The 18,179-nt window shown below is 40.1% G+C and overlaps 1 protein-coding gene and 1 long non-coding RNA gene across 4 annotated transcripts in view; both read right to left on the minus strand.

Moving 5' to 3' along the window:
• Positions 1-16,440, minus strand: part of LOC129411532 (uncharacterized) — a 35,265-nt gene extending 18,825 nt beyond the window's left edge. The window contains exons 1-2 of the long non-coding RNA XR_008633340.1: positions 15,928-16,440; positions 5,798-5,937 (exon numbers count right to left, since the gene is read on the minus strand). This is a non-coding gene — a long non-coding RNA (uncharacterized LOC129411532). The remainder of the gene's footprint in view (positions 1-5,797; positions 5,938-15,927) is intronic.
• marchf8 (membrane-associated ring finger (C3HC4) 8) overlaps positions 1-18,179 on the minus strand; it is a 435,761-nt gene that overhangs the window by 165,728 nt on the left and 251,854 nt on the right. The gene's annotated exons all lie outside the window — the stretch shown is intronic.

Here is an 18,179-nt window from a genome sequence, read left to right on the forward strand (position 1 = left end):
CTACCTACTACCTATTACCTAATACCTACTACTACTACTCCTACTACTACCTACTACTACTACTACTACTACCTACTACTACTACTACTACTACTTACTACTACTACTACTACTACGGTATTCTAACTGTGAATGGGGTCGCCTCTCCGCAGATCTGACCTGTAACTTGGTCCAGTTTGGTCCCCATGAACATAGAAAGGTTTAATACCATACTGTTAAATATTCCAGACAAAGCAATAACATCAACATGAAGAAAAATCTGACGGACCCTTATCTAAAAAAGTAACACAATGCACCTTTAAAACTGTGGACCTAAAGTGTGTATTGAATTTTAAATCTCAAATTGCGTTTCGACCATTGTTTTGTCGTGACCACACACCCTGCAAGTGACGTCGCCTTCACACGCAGCCTCTCCCTTAATTGAAATCCCTGTTCCAGTTTAAAATACATTTGATTAGGCAAATCTGAGCGGTGATGATGTAACCACCGACGTAAGCACACAGACAAATCGGCCTTTCCGGACACTGAACAGGAAGAGGTCTTTTGTGGTTTCCTGTGAGCAGAGAGGGCAAGCCGGTCAGGAAAGCACCAACAGAAAAATCAAATACAGCCCCATACAATACCAACAACAATGCCCCGACCGGTCATCTGAATGAGCGAGAGAAGGTGGTCATTTTGGAAACGCCAGCTCACAGATTTTGGCAGAAAGGTAGTATAAACATGGGATTCCTACGGGAGGAGGTTCAAAGGCTTCCAGGAAAATAGTTTTTATTTGATGGTTGAAAATGCATTGTGTGTATATTTCTAAATCCGCGCAGGTCAGGATAAGAGAGGTGCGGAAGAATTGGCTCTGGGTCATTTACTGTCAAATAATACGTTAAACTGGTTAAACTGCTAGAGGAAGTGGGATTTGTACACCTGCTGCAGCCCTGTGGTGTAATGTGTTGCTGAAGGACACAATAACAAAACATGAGTGATTGACGCAAAACTCACAATTTTTGAACAGGAAACGTTATAATGTAGATCAGAAAATAGCGAAAATAGTGAAATGTGGGTGGCAGTAGCTCAGTTGGTAGAGCGCTTGTTCACTGACCCACAGGTTGGCGGCGTGATTTCAGCTCCCACATATGAAAGCTGTTATTGTGTCCTTGGGCAAGACACTTAACCTACCTCGCCCCCAGTGTCTGCGTACACTGGTGTGTGAATGTGTGTGAATGGGTGAGTTGTTCCTTGTTTTAAAGCGTTTTGAGTGACTTGAAAGTAACAAAGTGCTGTATGACGATGTGACCATTTATCATTTTAAAGGTTCACTGTGTAACTTTTTGGTTGAGGGTCTGTCATCTGCTTGTTTCTAGGGATATGTATGACAGTATGACATTAAACAGCTTTAACTTACATTTATTCAAGTACAGATACCATTTTTTTCAGACTATAAGGCGCACTTAAAATCCTTTCATTTTCTCAAAAATCAACTTAATCTTACTTGTGGTTGTGCTTACTGACCTCCACTTAGTTGTGTTCTTTAGTCCAACAGAAGCTGACCTCATCAGCGCACAAGAAGGAAGCTGTTTTTTTCAGTGCTTATAATTTATGCAAATGAGCCATGTGGTTTTAGCTTTGTTTCTGTAAAACATAAACAAATGTGCGCAAAGCTGCATTAAACTAATTATTACTGAATGTATATTTGAGTCCTCCTCATAGGAAACTTAAATGATCCACTCACATTCACATTCATAATCCACATTCACCAAGACAGGGAGGCAACGCCGGGTGAATTACACCACGATCTGCCAATGGATCGTGGACGCCTGGGCTAAGGGATCAGTCGTCCGTTTGTTTCGTTTAATGTGCCTTATAATACGGTGCACCTTATGTATGAAAATAGACGAGAGATTTCAACATTATTGATATTGTGCCTTATAGTCCAAAAAATATATAGTAGTTTTATAGCTCAAAAATACCAAGAAAACTGGCACTGTGGCTGAGCGGGGTCCGCAGATCCGACCTGTAACTTGGTCTGGTTTGGTCTCCATGACGATAAAAGCATTTGATACCACCACTGTGAAACATTCCAGACAAAGCAACAACATGTCTAAGGAGAAAAGCGTTTGATGGACGCTCCACCAGAAACATACCATCTCTTCACTCTTCTCTCTCCTTTTTCTCCCCTCTCCCTCTCTCCGTTCTTTAGTGCACTATCTATCTTCATCTCTCCTAATTGCATCTGTGCATCCAAACAGGAAACAGCCATCCAGAGGCACGGCCGGTTACGTTAGCAACAACACGACTTCATCAGCGGGAGGAAGTCTAGACCAGCCCTTTGTACGGAATAACTATTATGATTACAATTACACAGAGGGCCATTGAAAAGTAGAAGCTTTATTAAGTAATGGTGTGCGCGTCACTTCAGATGGATATGGGTAATTATAATGGGAGTTAAAGGTGATTTGTTCTGTCATAGTGCATTAGCGCAGGTGTAGTCATCTCAAGTATTTGATAGAAGAATTAGTAGGTGTTCCTGAAAGGAGATTTGTAGGGAGCTACTTATAGACGTGACTGAAATTAAATATTAAATCACTCAGGGGATTATAAAATGTGTGCCAGGGATCCAGAATACACATTTCTGCAATAAGTAATGAAGATGTGAGTCTGGTCATCTCTGAATCTCCCTGTTTTCAAATGGTGCATGATTGAAATATGGTTCAGAGACATGCGTGATCTGTTCGTATTGAAAAAAATATGAAGTAAAATACATAAAAAAAACGTGTATCATTCGTTCATTCGTTTTTCAATATAAAACCAAAAATAAGAAAACGAAAAAACAAAACAGATAACGATTCATTTTTTACAGTTTTCGATTTAGTGTTTAAATGAATAATGGAAAAAATAACGGCCAGTCTCAGTCCTGGTCTCAGTTCCGGTCTGGTCCCGGTCTGGTCCCTGTCTCAGTCCCGGTCTCAGTCCCGGTCTCAGTCCCGGTCTCAGTCCCGGTCTCAGTCCCGGTCTCAGTCCCGGTCTCAGTCCCGGTCTGGTCCCTGTCTCAGTCCCGGTCTGGTCCCTGTCTCAGTCCCGGTCTGGTCCCGGTCTTAGTTACGGTCTCAGTCCCAATCTCAGTCCCGGTCTCAGTCCTGGTCTCAGTCCCGGTCTGGTCCCTGTCTCAGTCCCGGTCTGGTCCCTGTCTCAGTCCCGGTCTGGTCCCAGTCTCAGTCCTGGTCCCGGTCTAAGTCCTGGTCTCAGTCCTGGTCTGATTCCGGTCTGGTCCTGGACTGGTCTCGGACCTAGTTTAGTCCTGGTTTAGTCCTGGTTCAGTCCGTATGTAGTGAAAAAGTTCAGCATCACAGTTTAAGTCAATGAAGTCAAGGAAACTTTCATTATCCATTTTTTCCATTATTCATTTAAACACAAATTTGAAACCTGAAAAAACGAATTGTTATCCATTTTTTCATTTTGGTTTTGGAGACAAACAATAAAGAAAACAGTTGGGGTTTTTTTGTTTTCTTATTTTTGGTTTTATATTGAAAATCGAATGAAGAAATGATATACGGATTCATATATAACAAGGAACTGAAAAACATCATAGATTTCAGCAGAATCAATGAGTGGAGCACTAAACTTCATCTGAGGTGAGAGAAATTAGACTTTATTTATAAATTATAGGTGATATAAAAGAAAAAGAACTTCGCACATCAGCTTCTTGAAAAGGATGTGTTGGAGGAAAGGGAGCAGCCCAAAAATATGAACAGGGAAGAATTGCAAATCAACAGCACTAGGCCTTTTTTTTTTTTTTTTTTGCCTGATGAAGGCCTAGTGCTAAAATGTTGTTGACGTCCTAATTAAATTCACAATTTGGAAGGAGAACGGTGTGTGGGTTTCTTCTCCGCTCATAAATTCTACGTGACCAATGAGCTCCTTATTTCACATGCGTCACTGAAAAGAGACAAATCTGATTGGATGTTATGTTGTTATGTTGATTATGTTGACTGGGCTCGAGATGCAATGGAGGCAGTGGGGACCAGACTGAGATCCATCTGTATAAAACTACAGAGAGAGATCAGTCTGGATTTACAAAAGGCAAATAAAAAGAAGCATTGCCCATAAAGTTATAGAGGAATTATATTTGGAAGACTTTTTCATATAATTATCATCCATCATATATAAAAAGCTAAACATCTAGTTATCTTTCAATATAAAGCCACAGAAGAAGTAAAACATAGATTTAAAGGAACAATAGTCTCTGTGCTCTTGTACTTGTTCTGATAGAGCTCAAGATCATTCTAAAACTATTCAGGAAAGGTTCATTTTTGTCCTGCGAATGTGACGTTTTTAGTATCGATACTTGCTCAAGAATTCATCTCTGATTTTTGATACTTTTGACATCCATAATTGTAAAGTATTAATATCCAAATACTAACCAATGCTGAGTCTAGATTAGGGATGGGCGTTCGATAAAATTTTCTTAATCACTCGTCGGGAGAATTAACGATCGACTATCGATTCATCATTAAAGTTTTTTATGTTAAAATTTATCTACATTATTATTACTATCTCCACTACTAAACTGCATAAATAAATCCAACTTTACGACATACAAACCGTGACCACTCTAGAGCCACATCAGACCATTTGACATTATAATGTGTTTAATGCAGCTTTGCACAGAAACGAAACTTAAAACTGCATGGCTAATTTGCATAAACTAAGCGAAGGAAAAAAAAACAGCTCTTGTGTGCTGATGCGACACGACTAAGTGGAATACAGGTTAGTGTGAGCATATTTGCCTTTGTCAAAACCAGGACACCGTACGGGGGGTGGGAGGTGGGGACTCGTCATCGACATTGCGCGACTCTCACCTGGCAAAACTTTTTCATCTTTTCGGTGTCCCACTGTACACCGAAACATATGTGCTGCTTTGTACACTGTGCACGTGACCACACACTTGTCCCGACTGGAAAGGAAAACATGGAATTTCTTGTACAAGTCATCGTTAAATGCGCATTTGTGCATCGGCACGTCGCAGACTGACCCACTGTTTGTGTCTCGCTCCTTCTGATGCAGAGAGCTACATGTACGGACCCCTGTTTGGTCACGCTACACACAGCAACCTACATTCGGTTTGTCGATTAAAATTAACATAATCAATGAAATTTTTAATGATCGATCGTTATTGATTAATTGACTAATCATGCCCATCCCTAATCTAGATACTCAAATACTCTCAAGTATCAATACTGTGGTGCCAAAATCTGTACTGAAATCAGTTTGAAGCATCGAGCCTTTTCATTAGAAACAAACCGAACTTGAATTTTTAGTATAGTGACAACACTATATATACATTTCATTCACAAAACCATTCGTTCAACTCATTCTCAGATTAGAAACTAACTTTGACAGTGTGCTGAGATCCACGGTAGCCAAATGGGGACAGTTCATGTGAGAATCTAACAAAAGCCAGGCAGGAGAGAGTCACTGTGTGCTTTGCTGGAAACAAACAAGAAGTGTGTGAGCTGAGTAACAACGCTCTAATGTATATAAAGTATCAAGTATCAATACTGTGGTGCCAAAATTTGTATCAGTATTAAACCAGCTTTAAGCATCAAGCCTTTTCATTAGAAACAAAACCAAATCTTTTCATTGTGAATAAAACAGACCAGGAAGTTTTAGAATCGTGACAATACTATATATAAATATATTTCATTCACAAAATCATTCATTCCTGGATTAGAAACTAGCTTTGAGAGTGTGCAAATGGGGACAGCTCATGTGAGAGTCTAACAAAAGCCAGGCAGGAGAGACCTACTGTGTGCTCCGGTGGACTCCTGTTCGGCGGATGCTCTGACGCACACTTGCTAATAGAGGTCACTCAGGTTGGACAGACAGTGACTCACTCTCAATCAGTTTGTCCAATAACCAGGCAGAGCACGAGAGCGGGGACAAAACCTGCACAAAACTACTTTGTTAGCATGCTCGTGTAAAGACATAACAAAAAAAAACAAAACAAAACAATTTCTGTGTTAAAAAAATTACTTTTTTTTGTTCCTGAAAGGAGGTTTGTAGAGAGTTACCAATAGGCCTGACTGAAACTAAATATTAAATGACTCAGTGTATTATAAAAGGTTTGCCTGGAATCCAGAATACACATTTCTCTCTTCAAAAAACATTTTTAACACACAGATCTAGGCTTAGTTCTTCTCTCAAACAGAAAACACTCTGATCTGTGGTAATACTAAAAGTGCTCCACTGTGTTTCTAAACTCCACACACCTACACTACAATCATTTGGATCATTTCAGCCCTGGGTTTGCCAATCTCTACTGAAATAAAGGTAAAAGGAAATGAAAACTACCACAACATAACATCACAAGAGCATTTTGAGCTTTGGAGATGTAAACAGACTAATAATAAAGGTTCCTCAGACATGTGTGAATGTAATAAAACACAACTCCAGGAGTGTTTTTGATGAGGTAAAATTATAACACGACTAAAAGCTCACAAGAATCATTTTGCACAATAGGACATTTAACTTAATTTGTATTGCAAATAATTTATGTATAATGCACTTTACATTTGCGAACAAACTGCTTTATTAGTAGTAGTAAAAATACAAAAAAAATTCCAAGACAAATTATACGGTGTGTACATTAGAGGTCCTATTAGTGTTGTAGACCAAACTAATCGAGATCAAGACTAGTCCGACATCACAGGGTCTCGAGACTGAGACAAGACAAAGACCTCTGAGGGTCAAGACCGAGACAAGATCAAGACAAGACCAAGACTTTTGAAGGTCAAGACCGAGACAGGACCAAAACCACCGCCCAATGAGACCAAATCAAGACCAAATCAAGACCATCTTTGTCATTTCCTACATTTATTTGAATTTTAAAGTTATTTTGGCACACATATACTGTATATCAATGCTTTTATAAATCTATCTCCATTTTATCTGATTAATGTTCATTTAGGCTTAAAATAGGCCACACTAACTTTTTTTTTTCTCCTCCCCCTATCCTCATGTTATGCTGCAGTGTTTATTCCTATCTGCTCCCTGTCTCCTGGTCCTGTCCAAGTTGTCATCCCCATGGATTGTATTGTATTGTATGATTGTAATGTGCAGAAGGGGGAGAGATCCAATTTCGATTCCTTTGTGTGTACATGTACATGTGGAGAGAATTGACATAAAGGCCCTTATTCATACTGTACCTAAACACTCTGTGCCCCTTTGTTGGACCCTGACCCACAGTTTTAAAACCCCTTCTTTAATTCCACTTCCACTGGCACTTTACAAAAACATACTTCAACAACTTCATAGTTAATCGTGTGTTTTTTCACATTCATAACATTTACAGTTACATTATCTTACTAGTTTTTACAGTAATATTTAGCAGCCTCTGCACATTTACCGGCCGCAGTGAAATATGATCGCACTCGTCGAGTGTCAGACCTCGAGTCCGAGACAAGACCGAGACGAAGAGCCATCAAGACCGAGACAAGACCGAGTCCAAGTATCATCAAGACTGAGACAAAACCGAGTCCAAGTATCATTAAGACCGAGACAAAATCGAGTCCAAGTATCATCAAGACTGAGAATAAAACTGAGGTCAAGCACCATTAAGACCGAGACAAAACCGAGTCCAAGCACCATCAAGACCGACACAAGACCGAGGTCAAGCACCATCAAGACCAAGACAAGACTGAGTCCAAACACCATCAAGACCAAAACAAAATCGAGTCCAAGCACCATCAAGACCGACACAAGACCGAGGTCAAGCACCATCAAGACCAAGACAAGACTGAGTCCAAGACACCATCAAGACCAAGACAAAATCGAGTCCAAGCACCATCAAGACCGCAACAACACCGAGTCCAAGCACCATCAAGACTGAGACAAGACTGAGTCCAAACACCATCAAGATCAAGACAAGACTGATTCCAAGCACCATCAAGATTGAGACAAAACTGAGTCCAAGGATCATCAAGACCGAGACAAGACAGAGTCCAAGCACTATCAAGACAGAAACAAAACCAAATCCAAGCACCACCAAGACCGAGATAAAACTGAGTCCAAGCACCATCAAGACCGAGACAAAACCAAGTCCAAGCACCATCAAGACCGAGACAAGCCTGAGACCAAATGCACTCGAGTGCGAGACGAGACCAAGACCGAAAAAAATGGTCTTGAGTCCAGTCTCAAGACCAAGACCGGTCTCGAGTACTACGACACCAGGTCCTATATTACACAAAATTGCCTCTTGTGAGCTTAAAGTCATGTTATAATGTTGTTACCTCCTCAAAATCACATCTCGAGTTGTGTTTTGTTTCATCCACACATGTTTGAGTAATCCTTTGTTACTAATCTGTCTACATCTCCAGCTCAAAAATCCCCGTTCCACCTTGTGATGTCATGTAGCGGTAGTTTTCAAGTTAACAGCTCCTTTTACCTTTAGTTCAATAGAGTTTGGCAATTCCATAATTCCTGAAACCTTCCAAATAATTCTAGTGAAGGTGCGTGGAGTTCAAAAACACAGTGGAGCCGATTTGGATTGCGGATGTCAAGTTTTCATGTTGCGTACTATAGCACTTTCATTCTACCACACGGAGAGCGGGATGTGCTGATATACGTTCAAACTATTCCAACTAAAATCTCCTCCCCGCTCATTAGCTTCTCTTGGGGGTCTTCGTCTTCTGAGTCACACCACACATTATTTATGACTGGTGCGAAAAAGTCAAGCTACGGCTAATTAGCTTTCCGCTGTGTCATCGCTAATTAGCCGTGTTATTACCGCGCGAAACCGCCGTGTTCCTGTGATGTAACCCGCTAAGAAATGTATAAATGAAGTTGCTGGGGTAATAAACAACTTCCAGAGCGTGGCGGTAGTTTTGAAGGACTTTCGAGAGGACTTTGGAGCTAACCACGCTTAGCTGAGCCCGTGGAGCGTGAAAGCGGGGAAGCGATTCTGAACAGGCTACGGTTTTGTTTTTATTAGCAAAAGAAAATAGATGAAGGAACAAAACTGCGCTCAAAGTCTTACTGGTCACGCTAGGTTATTTTAAAGGTGCACGATGTAACTTTTTGGTTGGGGGTCCGTCACCTGCTTGTTTCTATGGTTACGTCATCGCTCTGCCTGGAATGTTCCACAGTATGACATTAAACAGCTCTACCTTACCTTATTTTTTTCAATTACAAGTAGTTTTATAGCTCAAAAACACCTACAAAAACAAACATTCTGACTGTGAGCGGAGTCGCCTCTCCACAGATCTGACCTGTAACTCGGTCTGGTCATGACATGGCCTAACTCAAACATCACACAAGCCTATTCATATTTTTACAGACTCAAAATCCTTCTATGTTTTCACATTTTAGTGTCTTAGCAGCACATTTACCATCAGATATTAATTCATAACTAGGGGTGTGCAAAAATATCAAAATATCGGTATATCATATCGCTTAATGTGATGATACAGTATCGATATCGTGGGCTGCTGTATCGATATATCGCCAAGAGTATTTTTTTGGCATATTTTACTAAATTACAGGGATGTAACAATGCCCAAATCTCTTGGTACGATATTATCACGATATGCATCTCACGGTACGATATTTATTGCGATATTTTGGAGAGGCTAATATAATTGTAGATTGGACACTTTTTTGCTTTTAAAATACTTTGACAAGATATTGGAGTGAATTATTTCCATCATAATCCCAAAAATTCAAGACAAAAACATATTTCTTCATGTTGTTTGCACTGAAATGAATCATGGGATATGTAGTTCCAGATGTTTATAAGCTGTTGCTACTATAAAACCATGCATTTAAGCAAAGGAACTTCGATATATTATGACGGCCCACGATATTATTGTGAGACTTTTGACGAAACGATATCACGATATTTCGGTTATTGTTATATCCCTACTAAATTATTTTCTTACAGCGCTACCGTTTTGTTGCTTGTTTAGAGGAAGGAAACTCATTTATGCAACACATTTGACATATCCACGGTTTTCGATAAGCATAATGTTTGTGTTTCATATGAACTTTGCACAAGAAGTGGTTTAACAAAGACTTTTAGTATCACAGTCATTATTTTTTCTGGAATGGTATCGAATCGAAAGCTCACTGTATCAAGATATGTAACGTATCATGGCCCATGTGTCGAGATATAGATAAGGAAAGTAAATGAAACTCAGAAAATGCTGCCTACTTGCTTGCTTTTTGTTGCGAGCGGTCACACATACAAAGACATTTCTGGTAAACTGAATCAGGCCTAAATCTTTATTGCAATTATTTGGCCAACAAAGACGTTATTGTTGTACCCAGCTAACCTCATGATAGTAATAATGTTGCTTAAGTTAGACGTAATTTCCCACCGCTGCCTGAAATGTGGCTTTTTTAAACAAGAAGCATTCTGGTTTTGTGGCTGAAGATGGTAAAATGATACGCCTCCATTTTTGCTCAAGGGCTTAAAGGTAGGGTGACCAGACCAGTCCCTATTTACACGGGACAGTCCCCCTGTCCTAGCAGATTTATACAAAACCACTGATTTGTCCCAGTTTTATACAAGAAATGTCCCAGGTGTCCCTATTTTTGACCAATTTGATACCTGTCAGCAGTAAAGAGTCTTGTTTTTTTTTTGGTTTTAGGTTTTTGTTTAGGAAAATGTTCAAAAAACACAAAGAAAACATGGCTATACTGACTCTCATGTTATCGTGAATAAGTTGTGAATGAGCCGAGTGCAGAACAATTTTCCTTAATTACACACTCGTTTCACAATTTTATTATTACCAATCACAACCAACCCAGGGGTGTCCCAGTTCCTGATTTTGAAACTCTGGTCACCTTCCTTAAAAGTGCATTGTGTAACTTTAGGAGGGTCAACCACCTGCTTGTCTCCACAGAGATGGTATTACGTTGTCTGAAATTTTTCACAGTGTGGCATTAAACTTGTAGCCAGGCTGGTGCCACCTAGTGCCTTCGCTCAATTTAATTTCTCTCCAGAGACTAGGTCAGGAATCAAAATACACTAGACAGTTTGCAAGAACCCTGGAAGTTGTAGACCGTGCACTGGCCAATCAGTGAAGAGCTGTGAAGCCATGACGTCAAAGTCAAGCGTCTGTCTGTGTCTCTTTTGTGGTACAGCACAACAGTAAACAAAGCGGTTGAGATGGATGTAGACGAAGCCAGACATTCTGTGTTGGCAATGATTCCCGAGATCGAAGATTTAAAGCCGGAACAAAGAGAATGTTTGGTGAATTTTATCAAGGGGAAAGACATTATTGCCCTTCTTCCCACGGGATTTGGGAACAGCTTAATATACCAGTTAGCCCTGTTAGCGGTGCATTACAGACGTCACGACCAAATAGCAGCGATTGGTTAAATAAAAAAAGTACCCGCCTGCAGTCGAGCAAATGAATCCTAATGCTAATGCTGTGAGGTCAGACAGTTTCCACAAAGTGAAACCGGCTGATGAATCAGGCTAATAAACTTGTACATCTACCGTTCATTCAATTCTGGGTGCATTTATTGCTCAGAGTAACACACACCCATTATTGGTCATTGGGGCATCCTCTGCACAGATCTGACCGGTATCTTGGTCTGGCGGCATCTCTTACTTGTTTCCATGGAGATAGTTAAGTTTAATATCAGACTGTGTCGCATTCCAAGCAAAGCAATAACATCACTGTGGAGACAAAAATGTTGGCAGATCATCCAACAGAAAGTTACATAGTGCACCTTTTAAATACTCTAAATAAGGGGAAAACTGGCCAGACATTTTTGAAAATAGTTTACCATTTGTGGTTTTAGAAATCATGTGAATTGTATTGCCAGATTTTGACAATAAGAGCAGATCTGTCAATATACAAAAATAGACAGAATTTAATTGAAACTTTAACTACTTACTACTACTACTACTTATACTACACAAACTAGACTCTTGTGAGCTTTAAGTCACGTTACAATGTTGTTACTTCCTCAAAAATAGGCTTGAAGTTGTGTTTTGTTTCATTCACACATGTGGTTAACACTTTATTATTAGTCTGGCTACATCTCCAAAGCTCAAAATGCAGTTCAATTCCACCTTGTGATGTCATGAAGTTGTAGTTTTCAAGTTATCAGCTACATTTTTCCTTTATTTCAGGGAATTCTAGAGTTGAAATTATCCGAATGATTCTAGTGAAGGAATATGGAGTTTAAAAACACTTCCTGTATTACCACATGACATCACAAGGGGGTACCAAGTGTTTTCTGTTTGAGAGAAGAACTCAGCCTAATAAATATGCAGAATTTGTGCATTAAACGTATGTAACTGCATGTTTTTGATGAGGAAACTTTATAATATACTCGTAGATCGGTACAAATTGTAATATGAGACATTTCTTTCCTTTTGTATCACAGGTTATTGTACTTAAAAAAGGACTAAACCTAACACCAAAAACTAACTTGAATACAGGTGTAAAGCACGCATTTGGCTGAGTCATTTTCCAGCTCATTAGTTCCTCATTCTTTTACATTCTTGCACAAAGACGGAAGCTACGGTGTTCACTATGTGTTCCGTAAACAAGGACTTTGGATTTTATTTTAATCTGAGGCAGTCTCCCCTGAGGCTGGTGCACAAGACTGGATACTCCCTCAAATATGCGAGATGATTTTCTACACAAAACACTGTGGCGTGTCTGCAACCTGTTTGGGCGCTTTGGTGCAGCTAATATTACAAAAAATTACGCAACAGCTTGGATAGAAACGTGCCTTTAACTAAAACTAACTTGCAAATAAAGTTAAATTAAACGAGAATCTGGATAAATGTCAAAGGTGCACAGTGCAGCTTTTCTGATAGAGGGTCTGCTAACTATTTGTCTCCATGGCGATATTATTGCTGTGCCTGATGACATTAAACACATCTGTCTAGCAGTGATTCATTACGGGTGTTTCTGTTGCTCAAAAGTACAACGGTTCCTTCTGTGGACAGGGGCAACTCTCCACGGATCCGACTTGAAATATAGCGTAGCGCTGTTACCTGCTTGTCTCCCTCGTGTTAGATAGGTTTAATCTGTACTGTGGAACATTATAAACAAAGCAACAATATTTCTATGGTGATAAAAAGGTGGCGGATGCTCAGCTAGAAATGTTACGCAGTGCATCTTTAACTAATATGGTAGTATAGTGAAGGAGGAGTCCAGAAATGGTAAATGAAACGCCTACACTAGTTTTGTTTACATTTCTCAAACAGGTTTTATAGTTGTCATTTCTCAATAAAGAACAAACTACAATATAAGTGCAAAGTAAAAATATATATACACATTACTACATTATGATATTTTATATATAAATGTATATATTTAGCCAGAATTTTGGGCAGAATTAGATGAAATGCATGTGTTTCTGCATGTTTTTATTCAAAGAAAAGCTATGGCAAGCTAGTATTTTTTAAAGATATTGCAACATTCATGTTTTGAAGCTATATTTTAGTAGCCAGGCTCATGCCACCTAGTGCCTCCACTCAATTTATTTTCTCTCCAGTGACTAGGTCAGGAAGTGAAATACACTAGATGGTTTGCAAGAACCCTGGAAGTTGTCACAAAATTGATTTAAACACATTTTCAGGAGCTTGTGATCAAAACAAGCATCTATGGTCCTGTTTAGAATTAGATTTTCTACTAAAATTAGGGTGACCAGATTTGTCCCAGCTCAGAATTTTGACACTCTAACCTATTTGAGAAATGTAAATAGTATAGAAGAAACAATTTAAGGTGCATTTACCGTTTCTAGACTCCCCCTTTCAATATAATACCATATTAGTTAAAGGTGCACTGCGTAACATTTCTAGCAGAGCATCCACCACCTTATTTTTCACCTCCATGGAAACGTTATTGCTTTGTCTATAATGTTCCACAGTACAAACTTAACCGATCTAACACGAGGGAGACAAGCAGGTTACAGCACTACGCTACATTACAAGTCAGATCTGTGGAGAGGCGCCCCTATTCACAAAAGGAACTATTGTACTTTTGAGCAATAGAAACACCTGTAATGAATAAATGCTAGACAGATGTGTTTAATGTCACACCATGGATTGGGATTTTGGTTTAAATAAAATAAAATTGTGGATACTCATGGACTTCTATCACTGCATTTTTTTGGTTTATGGTCATTTGCAAAGATAGAAATGACAATGTATGCTCTTCTTTACTGTTGGCATGGATCAGATTAGTCGAGAATTGTGATAATCCTGTTTTAGATCTGATTTGTTTTGGTTTAGGGCTTAGTTTAGTCCTGGTTTATATCAGATTGGTCAAAAATCGCGACACCTGGTACATTTCTTGGACAAATCACTGGTTTTGTCTAAATCTGCTGGGACAGGGGACACAGGGCTCAAAACTTTGGACTGTCCCGGATAAATTGGGACATCTGGTCACCCTAACTAAAAATTGCGAGAGTGACTAACTGTAAAACTGTTGGCCAACGCTTGTGACAAATTTCATGTGTACTGGACTTGTTTACCAGCACAAATTAGCTCATCTGTTGTACTTCCAGCTCTTACTTCAGTTCTTTCTGGCCAGACTGCGCTAAAATAAATCTCAGATGAAGTCAAAAGTACCCGTTGATAACACGTGGAGATGGGCAAAGGAAAAGGAGGGAAAACATGGATACTCTTTGATAAAATAGTGCATGACCTTCTCACATTGCACAACAGAAAATCAAACATCTGCGTATCTCTCTTAGCCTCTTGCCAAATCAGCAACAGCCCAAGCCTTTGTTTACATTCTACTACCAAGCTTGTAATGCTCCTCGCCCTATGTGGCAATCTAACCTTGCCACTCCAAGGCGTTCCTTCTTCTTATTCTTCTTCTATCCATCCTTCTTTCTTTTCAACCCTATCCTCCCCCATGTCACTTTTAAGCCCCGTTAGACCATGTGACATCTTTAATCTGGTTTCCTCACCCATCGCCTCCTCCTCCCCTGGACGCAGCTGTAGGTTTGTCACAAAGCCCGGCGATTTGGCGCTTCTGTCCATGATCTTATTCGCTAAGCTCAGAGGATTGACAGATAGAAAAAAATGGAAAAACATGCAACTCCTTTTTGAAGTTGCATCGAAGCTTTTCCGGTGGAAGGTCCGTCAAACGCTTTTATTCCGCGGAAATGTTATTGTTTTGTTTGGGATGTTTCGCACTATGGTGGTGTTAAACCTTTCGATCTTCATGCTGACCAAACTAGGCGAAGTTACAGGTCGGATCTGCGGAGAGGCGATGCCCGCTCACAGTCAGAACGGCAGTTTTTTGAGGCATTTTTGAGTTTTAAAACCACCGGTAATCGAATAAATGTAAGGTAGAGCTGTTTAATGTCATACTGTGGGACATTCCAGGTAAAGCAATGACATCTCCATAGAAACCAAACTGTGACGGACCCCTAACCAAAAAGTTACACCAAACCAGATTTGTATTTAACTTAAAAAAAGCTGAAAAGGCTATGTCAGTTCATGCAGACGGAATTGATTCTTGTTACAAACCCGTCGCTGTAAATATAATCACGACAACAAACAAACAGCCCGAGAAAACCCGAAGAGAAAAGATTTATAGCAAGTTCAAGCTGATGTTTACATTTCCTGTTTACGCCGGAACAAAGGCTAAAAATCGAGAAAGAGAAACTGGGTCAGCCTTTGGAGCGATGGAAGCTACATGTGCACAAATATAACACAGCGAGAATCTGCCGTCCTCTCGGGAGATGAGAACCCATAACCATAACAGAGGAGCGCGATAAATAATTCTTCCAGTGTTCCTTCCCTCGCAGCATCGGAGAGCACGCCTCGCCATCACCACGGCGACAAGGAGGCCTCCCCATAACAACCAATGAATGAAAACAACAAGCCCGACAATGGCAGTTCGAGAGCGGCTATTCTCAGCATCCGAGAATTGAGACGCGAAAAAAAAAACATACCTGGATCTTCATCTTCCAGCAAGAATTCATGATCGGAATTTGGGCTTCCCGATCTGTCTCGACACTCTCCAAGGACGATAGATGATAGTTTTTACATGCCAGTTCTGTCAGCTAGGATAAGCCAGCATTGGTAAACACAGAAGAAGTGGAGCTTGCAATGTCCTTAGCTGTCTTTTTGTGCTCCCTCACTGCTGCATCTACGCACTGTGGAGAAAGGCAGATAGCTAAATCAACTGGATGATAGCTGGAGCAGGAGCAGGAGCCGGAGCTGGGAAGTGGAGGTGGTAGCAGCGGCTAGCGTGCCCTACATTTTACACGTCCAGAGCTATCCGTTTGGAACCTCCGCCGCCACAGCTACTGTCTGTCTGCTACTCGTCCGGGCTCGCTCTGCTTTCTCTCCCCCAGCTGAAAAAACAAACACACACTGAAACGCACACAGACTCGCGCGCAAACACACACACACACAGGCGCACGCACGGACGGACGCACCAGACCAGACGCGTTCTCTGATCCCATTGGCCGAGCTGGCACTTCCTCCAGCTGATCTTGACGGAGAGTGGGGGGGGGAGGGGCTACTGAATGATTCATGAGGGAGGGCGGAGAAAGACGGAAAGAGAAACGGAGAGGGAGGGGGGTTGATCTCTCTCTCTCTTTCTTTCTTTCTCCGTCCCTCCCTCTTTTTTCCTCTCCAAATAGACTCTCACTCGAAGCTTAAAATGCACCTTTAACCTTTCTTACGGCGAGCTTTGAAGATCAGGACTGACTCGAGGAGAATTAACGCGAGGAGGGGGTGGGTAGAAGCGGGAGTTGGAGGTGTTATGGAGAGAAGGGGGAGGAGTTTAGGGAAAGAAAAGAGAGAAAGAGAGGGAGGGAGGGAGAGTGGGGGTTGACAGAGAGGGCAATTAATCCTCCCCATCCTCATGTGCGCAGCTGTATTCAAGGGCGAATGGTCGGCGTGGCCAGCGTGGATTCTAGCTGGCTCATGCTGCAAATGTAGGTCAGACAGTGGAAACAAAACAGATCATAAATGAAGGAAAACCCACTGGATTTATTGGCAATTAAAAGTCCTGTGTTACGCAAAATGGACTTTCATGAGCTTTAAGCAACGTTACGCTATTTCCTGATCTGTTATAATGTTGTTATCTCGTGAAAAACAAACCCGGTGTTGTGTTTTGTTTCATTCACACATGTTTGAGGAACTCTTTATTATTAGTCTGTCTACATCCCCAAATCTCAAAATGCTCTGAGGAGGTAGTTTTCAAGTTAGCAGCTACCTTTTACAAGAAATTCGAGTGAAGATATGGCTGCTTGATGATGGAAAAACTCATGATCGCGATTATTTTTGAGCAATATGGAAATCACGATTATTCAAACTATTATTTTTTAGTTACACGATACATTTATTCAGCATTTCTCTCTCAAAAAACACATTTTGTTATTGATAATTTACACAAAACCTACAAACTGAAAATAAATATAGGCTACAAATATGAACCTTAGAGCAGTTTTGCGATGTATAAAACATAAAATGAATATAAAACAAACTTTGAACATGAAATAAAGCATATAAAAACATAAATGTATCCAAACTAAATTATATATCCAGCTCTAGATTTCAAAAGTAAAAAAAAATATACTTATTTATATAAAAAATATCCCAAAATAAAAATAGTTTCAACTCGATTATAAGTTTGGAGATTATTTGACACACAAATTGAAATCACGATCAAAATTGTATTCATTGCACAGCCTTAAGTGAAGGTCTGTGGAGTTTAAAAACACAGTGGAGTACTTTCTGTATTGCGATATGTCGTCACAAGCTGGAACAGAGTGTTTTCAGTTCGAGAGTAGAACTAAGTAACCTAAACATGCAGGGTTTGTGTGGTAAACAAAACACAACTCCAGGTCTGTTTGTGATGAAGAAACAACATTATGACATACAGAAAATAACCTAATACAAGCAATAATTGTGAAGAATAATTAAAAGGAATTCGCCCTAAGAGTTTATGACTTAGTGTGTAGCCAGCTTATGTGAAAATGTTCTTTTATATATCTACACACTAATCACAAAACACATAAAGACTAATATAAAGTAGATTTAAAGGCCCTGTACCTGATTTTTCCCATGTATTTTTGTCCTCATACAGATACATTGCTCAATTTCATTTCTCCCCAGTGACTAGATCAGGAATCAGAATACACAAGACGGTTTGCGAGAAACCCGGAAGTTGTAGACCACATACTGGCCAAAC

Source organism: Boleophthalmus pectinirostris, unplaced genomic scaffold, assembly GCF_026225935.1.
Source record: "Boleophthalmus pectinirostris isolate CB_2022bp ecotype Guang Dong unplaced genomic scaffold, ASM2622593v1 HiC_scaffold_5, whole genome shotgun sequence".
NCBI lineage: Eukaryota > Metazoa > Chordata > Actinopteri > Gobiiformes > Gobiidae > Boleophthalmus > Boleophthalmus pectinirostris.